General features: G+C 35.4%; 1 long non-coding RNA gene across 1 annotated transcript; it reads right to left on the reverse strand.

The window, feature by feature from the left end:
• Positions 1–2,468: 2,468 nt before the first annotated feature.
• LOC148784404 (uncharacterized) lies at positions 2,469–6,178 on the reverse strand. The gene is made up of 2 exons (XR_016063826.1): positions 5,940–6,178; positions 2,469–4,028 (listed from the first exon to the last, which is right to left on the reverse strand). It is a non-coding gene; the product is annotated as an uncharacterized LOC148784404 (long non-coding RNA).
• Between the last annotated feature and the right edge of the window lie 260 nt (positions 6,179–6,438).

A 6,438-nucleotide genomic window follows, 5' to 3' on the forward strand; every position in this document is an offset into this window, starting at 1 on the left:
ACTTGAGGAATCACTTCAGTCACGTGCATATGATGACTATATCTTGAATCTGCACGGGAGGTGATTGTGTCACTGAAATGATCATCATAAGCCTTGTCCACTGCAGTCGGAGTACATAGCAAGGACGGTGAGTTCCAATAAGAGGTTTTGTCCCTTGTTAGTATGTGACAAAAGTATCTCCTATACACTTGGAGATGTGTTCACGCTTTATGAATCTGTGGCCACAATCGTTGATCAAATAGGAAAAAAGGTTCCTATATCGAAAAACTTGGCGTAACGCGATTTCAAGTATTAAGCATAGACGCCTAGTCTAGGATGGGAACCGATACCTAATTCCATGCCTTAGACTAAAGTCGGAAGCCCGTAGATGGAAGAACTGTTTTCGTATGGACTCAAGACCCTACATATTCACGCGGTAATTCACTTAGTCTCTAGTGCCATGCACCGTTGTAAGACGGTCACCCATGGTGAAGGCCTTTCTTGATTAAGGGTTAATCAAGAATTATTAATTAAATTGGATTAATTAATAATAGTGTCAGATACTAGCTCAAGTCTAGCTGAAAGGTGAACCTAAGAGTCACATACAAATCACTAGAAAGCAACATGGATTTAATTTTGAATTAACTCCATAAGTAATTGGATTACTTACAAAGAGAGATCCATTAGATGAAAAAGAGCTAAGAATAAATTAATGGCATTAATTTATATTTGAGTTTGTCCATACAATTTAATAAGTTGGATCTTATTAAAAATTAAGGATAATTTGGGCTTTTGTATTTAATTAGATTAAATACAAGTTGGGCTCAATTAAATGGAGTTTTATTAAATTAGATTTAAATAAAAATTTATTGGGCTTGTATTTTTAAATACAAAAATCAACCAAGCCCATTATTTTGAGCCCATGAAACATTCCATTGAAGGAAATAAATGGCTAACAAATTGCAATTTCGGAAAATGCAATTCTAACCATTTTGGGGATCTCTTGGAATAAAGAGAAATATACTTGTAGATAGTAGAATATATTTGAAAAGATTGTTAATTATCTAAACAAAATAAATATATGAAATATAATTATTTGAGAAATAATTATAATCATAATCACACAACAGAAAAAAAAAATCCCCTCCACTTCCATGGTGCTCGGCAGCCCCTTTCTATCTCTCTCTCAATGCACTTGGTGTATTTTTTCCTCTTATTCACTTCTAGAAAATAGGACGTAGAGATCCCAACTCCGATGTGGTGTGGACAAATTAGAGAGCCGCTATGTTGGCCTCAAGTGAAGAGCATTTCAAGCGACAGTGAAAAATAAAGGTATCGTTTTTCCCTTTATGTTTTTCAGTTTTATAGATTTTACATCAGCCCCATGTTTATTTTTATTGTATTACATCGAATGCCCGGGAACTCAAAAAAGGGTACACCCCTTAGATTCGTTTAGTTCTTGCATTTATTTTTCATTATTACGCATTTTATTTGACCGCTTCCACCAGCGCGTTCACGGGCCATACCATGCGATTTCTTCACATCCACAATCAAGTATATAAACAATCAATATATTATATCCATATAAGTATATATATAAACCCAACAATCAATATATGATTTTCATATAAAATTATATATGTATATATATAAACTCAATTAGCCATACTCACCTCAAATCTCAAAACGATTCAGTTAACAAAGAGTTGTTCAACCTCCACTTTATCATCATGTGCTATAGTCGGAATCATCGTTATATCTAAATAAGATATTATATAATATTCATGTATTTCCGACCAATCTTTTGATATTCTTTTTATATCGAAATTCAACTTTCCGTTTCACTTTCTTTTAAATACTACATTTCTAAGTTTTTCAAGTATATATTTAATTTATCAACTAACTCATAAAAATTCATTTAATCAAACCCGTTATATCTTTATATATATCATTTTTAATAACATCCCTAAATTGAATTTTTCACGAGAATCCCATTTTTCTTTTTAATAACATCCACTTGCCAATTCCCCCTTTATATATATATATTTGCATTTTATTTAGCCGTTTTCAAAAATTCTCATTATGTTTTGCTTAATTTTTTAATTAATATAATTTGCTCCCAAACATTATAAGAAGCTTCAATATATTTCATTCAAGTTTTAATATATTTGGTTGTCACCCTATAATTTATTTATAATTAAATCTAAATTTTCTTAATAATTATCAATTAGTCTCCCCATTGTTTATAAAATCCTATAGACGTCAATTCCTGGATGATCCACTATCTGAATCCTCGGATTTCCAGTCTAATTTTCGGAACCAGCACCAGTAGTAACAGAAGTAACCGGAGCTGCATTCGTAGAGCTTGCCATGGCAAATTAATTCACATAAAGATAGATAAAATAGACTCATCAATCACACTTAGATATGCAAAGATTATCATAAGGATGGCTTTAATACCATGTTAAACTCACCACAGAAGAAAGAGATGCAGCAAAAAGTACATGGAATTGTACCGAAGTTCTCATTCAAAACTTGAGCATTAAAGCTCCTCTAATAATGTTCTGTACAAGCGGGAAAGAAATGAAGAAGACGACCTTCAACAGATAAGATGTGAAATTACTAATAAAAGTGTGACAAACGATTTTAATACAAAGAGAATTACACAAAGATAAGACTAAATGGACAAGTGTTCGAATTCTGGCGTTTCCTTGCTGGTGACTGAAGAATTCAGCTTGAACTTGAGCTGCCCATTCTCATCAAGAGATTTGTCTATCTATTCATTTGTATTTATCATCTATGAAGTAGCAGGACATGAGTAATTTTCATGAAAGCAGTCCCTAGTCTAGAAAAAGAATATCATAATAAAAGACATAAATAAAGTAACTAAAAAAAGTTGACATTTCCTAATGTTTAAAGAAAGCAATGCAGGTATACAAGCTTGTGAAGGAACAAGGAATTTGCATGACAGAGGAAAGTGCAAGGGCACAGTCCTCCAACTATGGAGGATTTGAGACAGGCAAAATTTTGGCTTTGGTAAGCCCATTGACAATCAAAACACAAAGAAATTGCCTGCACAAATCGGCATCTTTACAACAAGAATCTCAACAAGTATCAGGTACCATTTGAAGCATTCTGATTCCCCCCCTCCCCCTAAAAGAAAAGGATGAACTATATTAATAGAGATCAACATTTGGAAGACACTGGAGACTAGAAGAGGTCAAGGCATAAAGAGGGCTTGAGAAGCAAATTCATTTCATGAAATTTGCATAGATTAGTAATAACTGACATTCGCAATGGTAGAGCTGTTTTACATAGAACTTCCATGTCATGGAGTAAAGCTATAAGATATCAATTGATGTGGTCCTAATTTTGAATAAGGGATTGTGAGAGAATTTTTTAGGAACGGATGTAATGAATGGTCAAATCAATGAATAGTAACCTTATTTTTAAAAAATAATATCTTTAGTATTTATAGTGGTGTTGAGAGTTATGTAGTATGGTAGGGTATATGTATTTGTTGTGTGGCTTAAATAGTAAAAAAATAGCTTTTTAACCTTGTAAATAAATATATATTATCAACATATACATCATACAACGTAGAAGACCAAACGATTTAAGGAAAATGCAATATTCAAACAAAATCCTAACACATCTAAGAAAAATATATGAAAGACAACATCACAAAATGATTCCAAGTGAATGTGAAATGGGAAATAATGTCAAGCATGTGGCCAAATAACCCCGCTACCATAAAATCATCACGGACTTTCCCTAACTCCTTAAGATGAGCGATCTTGATGGGCGAACTACTCCACTTCAAGGCCAACCCCTAACCATCGTCTATACCGTACAAAATTTTTTCCTTCCAGGGACCTTTAGAGGAAACAGACCAGCCCAAGAATCTACCCGCCTTGCGTGGACAGAAGCAGAAATATCTTGCATCGTCAGTAGAAGAAGACAACTCAGCCACTCGGCAGATAGCACACAAGGCGTGAAAGCCTTCTAGAGTTAGGGAGGCCCCAACTCTCGAAGGCGATGTCACCACCCTTCAAACCACATAAAGGAATTCGGCATAAGCTGGCTAACACAAATACCATATCGTGACAAGGAGTGAGGAGGAACAGAAAACCCGCAGTCAAAGAAAGCAGCATAAATAGTGAAACACCCGTCAGGAGGGTACCTAATCCTCCAGGCAGAACCACAAGCTGTTCTCGAGTAAGAATACTATCGCATGTGCCCAACATCCAACACACGACCCCGTGGTTCATGACACCATTGAATACCCAGACGCCTCCCATCATCAACTCCCGACACTAAAACAATACTCGATCGACCCAACACCTCATAAGCTTCGGCCTCCTCACTCTCACTTTCAACCCCCTCACTTTTGTCCTCCTCATTCCCAACTTCCTCATTTTCACTCTTGCCCCACTCCTCATTAACATCCCCACCTTAGCTAACAGACACGACTTCATCCACTTGTTCGCTAGGCCTAGACCCAATGAAGTTGTTAGACTCAAAATCATATATGTCCTCTAAATTCTCAACTGAGTTAAAAGAAGCACTTAGGCAAACGCATAATCGCGGCAATGTGATCGGGTGAATAACCTTCTAGATATGGAGGGAAGTCACGCCACGCATTATTAGCTGTAGAATACTCAACATGAGGAAAATATTCGCATCCCCTTCGTCCCCAACCCCGCACGAGGAAAGGGGGACCACACCCCCAAGCTAACCCCCCTTCCGGAAGGCCGCACCTCTCCAGCCCCCCATTCCCTAGCCGAGCACCACCAAAATCCTCCCCGTTCCACATTTCAATTAATCCGAAGGGAAAATACAATACAAAGCAACTACAAGAAAAAACTAAACTAGAGAGGGTGGAAGAATTACTTTTACTTGCCATTTGAAGAGGAGGGAATGTGGCAAATGGAATGGGAGAGGAAACAAACATAGTGAGGTAGATGGGTGGAGAACAATTAATGACTTCCCACCCACCCACTCCCATGTATTAAACTCAAGTCTTTTTCTCTTAGAAAATTGTTTATTCTCGAACAAATTACTACACCGAAAATTAAATATTTCATCCAAGAGTAGGGCTATATGATGTAGATGTTGGTAATACATGTTTATTTACAAGGGTTGAAAAGTATTTTTCTTACTATGTAAGCCACACAATGAATACATACACTCTAGCACACTGCATAACTCTCAACACCACTATAAATACTCAATATATTATTTTTTAGAAGAAGGTTACTATTCATTGATTTGGCGACTCATTACATCCTATCCCGAAAAATTTTCTCACTAAATTTTAATTTTATCTGATTGTGTTGCTGTGTAAAGGGTAAATTTCCCGTCTCATCCCTTATTCAGAATCCGAACCACATCACAATTGATTGTAGAAGCTCAAATAATTATCTCTCAGCAACCCGAATAATACAAGGCCATGGACTATAACCACACATATGAAAACAGTAAGATATTGCCTACCTAAAACCAGAATATAACAACGATTTCCTTTGATCCTTGGTGTCAATCTAGTAGCGTTGACAAGATATTCACACCCATAAACTACTACAAAAACTTTAGCAGAATAAGTCAAGATGCTGCATGAACATTTAGCAAAGATAGTCACTCTATCAGTCCTAGCACACCAAAAATGCTAACAATGGCAGATCATTTAGTTTTTGGATTTCCTTCATCATTTTACTGAAATTAAGTAAGATATAAAAATGTTAATTTGTTTGTTAGCAACAAACATTAAACAAAGACATTCTGCTCTTTTCAACAACATTAAACATTAATTTTGCGATTTGTAAATGTAGAAATCACAAATCCATTTCAATATTAAACTACTGGCCCTAAGTACTTAGATCAAAAAGGTAAAAAAGAAGGAAAAAAGAAAAAATGAAGACGGAATTTTACCGGCAAAACTAAGCAAAAGAGAAGCCAACCTTTTTGTTTGATATGCTCTTTTCCTTCACCCACAACTAACAGTGCAATCCCCTTCTTTCAACTCCGAGGAGGGGAGCAAAAAATCTTTGAACTTCGGCAGCATATTGGCGAGTTGTTGATCAACGGTACACCGGTGAGTTGTTGTGGCAGCGCACTGGCGAGAAAGAAAGAGAAGAGACATCCTCGTAGAGAGTTGCAATTTGCAGATTTAGGTTAGTCAAAAAAGAAAATTTGGGGGCAGCAACTTTTAAAAAAATATTTAGCCAAAAAAGAAAAATGATTTATTAAAAAATCAATTGGTTTGAATTTCATCTTTTTTTTCCACATAGGATTAAAAAATTTAAGACAGAAACAAAGATAGATTTTATAAAAAAAGAATAAACTTCAAGATTCATATTTCAGATGAGACAAAGAACGAAATAACATCAAAATTAAGGACGAAAAATAAAAAAAAAAAATTTAAAATCCATCTTTAATTCCGTCTCAAATTCTGAGAAT

The sequence above is a fragment of the Sesamum indicum genome, linkage group LG13 (genome assembly GCF_026168435.1).
Source record: "Sesamum indicum cultivar Baizhima isolate 11 linkage group LG13, ASM2616843v1, whole genome shotgun sequence".
NCBI classification, from domain to species: domain Eukaryota; kingdom Viridiplantae; phylum Streptophyta; class Magnoliopsida; order Lamiales; family Pedaliaceae; genus Sesamum; species Sesamum indicum.